This window comes from Urocitellus parryii, chromosome 3 (genome assembly GCF_045843805.1).
Source record: "Urocitellus parryii isolate mUroPar1 chromosome 3, mUroPar1.hap1, whole genome shotgun sequence".
NCBI lineage: Eukaryota > Metazoa > Chordata > Mammalia > Rodentia > Sciuridae > Urocitellus > Urocitellus parryii.
The window spans coordinates 28624498-28629065 of NC_135533.1; the positions used below are offsets into that span (position 1 = coordinate 28624498).

The 4568-nt window shown below is 42.5% G+C and overlaps 1 pseudogene; it reads left to right on the forward strand.

The window, feature by feature from the left end:
• Positions 1-2043: 2043 nt before the first annotated feature.
• Positions 2044-3509, forward strand: LOC144253706 (uncharacterized; annotated as a pseudogene).
• Positions 3510-4568: the final 1059 nt, after the last annotated feature.

A 4568-nucleotide genomic window follows, 5' to 3' on the forward strand; every position in this document is an offset into this window, starting at 1 on the left:
CCTAAGCAACTTAGCGAGACCCTGTCTCAAAATAAAAAATTTAAAAAAGGTAGGAATGTGGCTCAGTAGTTAAGCACCCCTGTGTTCAATCTCTCAGGCAATAAATAAATTAATTAATTTTTAAAAAGCAGCATACAGGGCTGTGGTTGTAGCTCAGTGGTAGAGTGCTTGCCCAATACATGTGAGGCACTGGGTTCAGTCCTCAGTACCTCATAAAATAAATAAATAAATAAATAAATAGATAAATAAATTTATTTACAAAAAGGCATCATGTCCATCTACAACTAACAAATGTTTTTTTAAAAAATCAGCATAATGGGCTGGGGTTTTGGCTCAGTGGTTGAGCCATGCATGTGTGAAGTGCTGGGTTCAATCCTCAGAACTACATAAAAATAAATAAATAAAATAAAGGTATTGTGTCTAACTACAAATAAAAAATATTTAAAAAATTAACATAATATAGTGACATGTGCAAATTAATGTTTATAGCAGTGTACATCACAATAGCCAAGTTGTGGAACTGAAAGGTTAATAAAATAGGTACTTGTCACTCCGTTTTTCTATATGTTTAACAAAACATTGTTGAAATCTTAAGAACTGTTTGCTAATCTTGTTCCCAGAATGAGCTGTCCCTAACTGCCAAACTATAAAATGTAACTTTTCTCCCTGCCCTCTCCAAGGAAAGTATATAAGCTCTGCTTAAGTTGTTCTCAGGGCTCTATCTCTTTTTGTTATAGTGAGCTCTGAGCCCCAGCATGTTGGTCTCCAAATAAACCCTCCCTTCTGCTGTTGCATAAGACAGTCTCTTGTGGTCTCTTCCTCCGACGTTTCGCTGGACCCTTACATTTGGTGCATTGGCCAGGAACTACGCATCGCCGGACAGGGAGACCTCAACAGACTCCTTTAGGGGGTAAATAAGGCGCCTTTTCTTCTTCTTCTTCTCCTCCTCCTTCTTCTCCTTGTTTTTCCTTTGCGATTGCTCAGAGCCTTCTGGTTTTTGGCTCAGCGGAAAGCGTGAACTCTCAGAACCTTCTGGTTTTTCAGTTTAGGTTAACAGAGTGTGATTGCCAGCGGAGAGCATGAGCTCCCCCTGGCAATAATAAACAGACGTGTCTTGAAGCCACAGGCCACATCTTTCAAGGGACGCCTTAAAAGACTCTAGGAGGGACGGAGATACCCTCATCTTGGAGGGACAGAGGTGCCCTCATCTGGGAGGGACAGAAGTGCCCTCATCTGGTATATTCTGCTGCCAACCCGTCTGGTCTTGCTGACAATTCTTTCTCTCAGGTTAAATTCACTATCTGTTTTTAATCTTTGCCTCTAAACTTGTGTTACACGTTTACTGTGTGTGTCCGTGTTTGTGTCACATTTGTATTTTCCCTGTCTTTGTTCAAGTAACTTTCATTATGGGACAGAGCCATTCCACGCCTTTGTCCCTGACCCTTGATCACTGGACTGAAGTCCACATAAGGGCTCAAAATCTTTCTTTTTCAATAAAGCGCCGGACCTGGCAGACTCTCTGTGCCTCAGAATGGCCCACCTTTGGAATTGGATGGCCTCCAAAAAGATCTTTCTACTCCCCACTAATTCAAAAAGTCAGAGATATTATTTTTCAGCCGGGGCCACATAGCCATCCAGATCAACATCTGTGTGTCTTAACTTAACAGGACCTCTGTGAATCTCCTCCTCCATAGGTAAAACCTTTTCTTGTCCCTACTCCTGCTCCTACTCCTCCCCCCATGGTTCTATCTCTCAAACCCTCTGTTCCTCCTCTACCCTTTGTTCTCTCTGAGTCTCAAGATTTGACTCTGCTGGACTCTCCTCCCTTTCCTTATCCCCTGCCTTCGTTCCCCAACCCCCAACACCCTCTAAGTGATTCCCCTGTTGCTGACTCAGCTTCTCCACCATTAAAAAAGGTTAAGCCGACCCAGCACCCTCCAGATGACTTCCCCGAGATACACATAGCCCCCTCCTCCCCTGGAGGAAGCTGGCCCAACTAAAAGAACTCGCCGGCAGCAAATGATTAAAAACCCTAAAACCCCCATGATACTTCCCCTCCGTCCTTATGGGCCAATAATAAAAAATAACCATGATGAAGAAATACAAGCCTACCAATATTGGCCTTTCTCGTCTTCAGATCTATATAACTGGAAAAATAACAATCCCCCTTTTTCCGAGGACCCCACCCAGCTCACAGGTCTGATCGAGTCATTGATGTTTTCACACCAGCCTACTTGGGATGACTGCCAACAACTCTTAGGCACTCTCTTCATGACAGAGGAACGAAAGAAAATCCTCCTAAAAACAAAACAAAAAAATCTTCGGACCAGATGGGCGACAGACACAACTTCCCAACATAATCAAAGCCAACTTCCCCTTGAACTGACCCAACTGGGACCCCAACACCTTTAAAGGTAGGGAATATCTGTCCACTTATCACCAGGCTCTAATAGCAGATCTCCGAATAGCCGCTAGACTGCCAACTAATTTGGCCAAAGTAAAAAAAATTATTCAAGGGCCTAATAAATCTCCCTCTATGTTTCTGGAGAAAATTATAGAGACATATAGGAGATATACTCCTTTTGATCCTCAGGCAGAGGATCAAAAAACATCTGTCACGATGGCCTTTATTAGACAACTGCCCTGGATATTAAAAAAAAAAGTTACAAAGCTTAGATGGATTACAAGATATGACTTTGAGAGATTTAGTCAGAGAAGCTGAGAAAATATACTATAAAAGAGAAACTGAGGAAGAGAAGGAACAAAGGAGGGAGAAAGAAAAGGAGCAAAGGGAAGATAAAAGAAGCAAAAGACAAACTGAGGCATTGACTAAGGTCCTTGTCACAACAAAAAATAGGCCAGAAGTTAAGAAACAGGGAGACAAAAAAAAAATACCTGGGCCCACACCAAAAGCCACATCTGGCCTCAGGCCAGAAACCACATCTGGCCTCAGATCAATGTGCCTACTGTAGAAAAAAAAAACACTGGGTCAAAGAGTACCCTAAAAAAAAAAAACAGCCACCCCAGCCAGCCATTCTAACTCTGGAGGATGACTAGGAAAGTCAGGGCTCAGATCCCCTCCCCAAGCTCAGGGTAACTATTGAAGTGGAGGGGACCCCAGTAAACTTTAAGTAGATACAGGGGCAGTATACTCAGCTTTTAAGGCCCCATTGGGCCCTCTATCAACTAAAAGGTCTCTAATTCAAGGGGCTAATGGCAATAAATATCAGGCTTGGACAACTAAGAGGACCATAGACCTGGAAAAAAAAAAAGTCCATCACTCCTTCCTAGTGATCCCAGAATGCCCAACCCCATTGATGGGCAAAGATCTGCTCACTAAACTCCAGGCCAGAATAACTTTTAACCCTGAAGGCCCCCAAATGAAATTTCTAAATCCTTCAGTAAAAACTCCTATAGTCATGGCTTTAACTATGTCAGTAAAAGATAAACATCAACTCTTCACACCCCCAAGACTGATCAAACAAACAAGCTATCCCAGAAATGGATAACAGATTACCCAGATGCCTAGACAAAAACTGCTAGGTTAGGCCTAACCGTAAAACAACCTCCAATAATGGTAAAATTAAAAACCTCAGCCTCCCCAATTAATATTAAACAATATCCTCTGAACAAAAAAACTAAAGATGAGATAAGGCCCCATATTCAGAAATATCTGGCCTGAGGGGTCCTAAGGCCCTATCAATCGGCCTAGAACACTCCCCTGCTACCAGTAAAAAAGCCAGAAACCAGGGACTATCGCCCCATTCAAGACCTAAGAGAGATCAACAACAGAGTGCAGGACATTCACCTCACAGTACCTAATCCGTACAATCTGCTTAGCACCCTGAACCCTGAACAAAAATGATATACTGTCCTGGACTTAAAAGGTGCTTTCTTTTGCTTGCCTCTACATAAAGATAGTCAGTTGCTGTTTGCTTTCAGGTGGGTAGACCCAGAAACCGGAACATCTGGTTAACTAACTTGACCAGACTTCCACAGGGGTTAAAAAACTCCCCCACTGTCTTTGATAAAGCCCTCCACAGAGATCTCAATAACTTCAGAACCATGCATCCCAAAGTCACCCTACTCCAATATGTGGATGACCTGCTACTGGCATCAGACACCAAAAAAAACTGTGAGTCTGGAACCCAAACACTACTATCTGAGCTTGCTCAACTCAGGTATAAAGCTTCTGTCAAAAAGGCCCAAATTTGCCAGCAAGAAGTAATCTTCCTGGGCTATTCCCTTAGGGGCGATAAACAATGGCTCACTGAGCCCAAAAAACAAACCGTTGTGCAGATACCACCCCTGTCTAATAAGAGGCAACTCAAAAAGTTTCTTGGGACAACTGGCTTTTACAGATTATGGATACCTGGGTTTGCAACCTTAGCTGCTCCTTTATACCCGTTGTTAAAGGGAAATGCCCAATTCCAATGGAACCCTAAACACCAACAAGCTTTTGATAACATAAAAAAAAACGCTGCTATCTGCTCCAGCCTTAGCACTCCCAGATATAAAAAAAAAAAAACCCTTTACTCTCTACATTAAAAAAAAAATAACACAAGGAG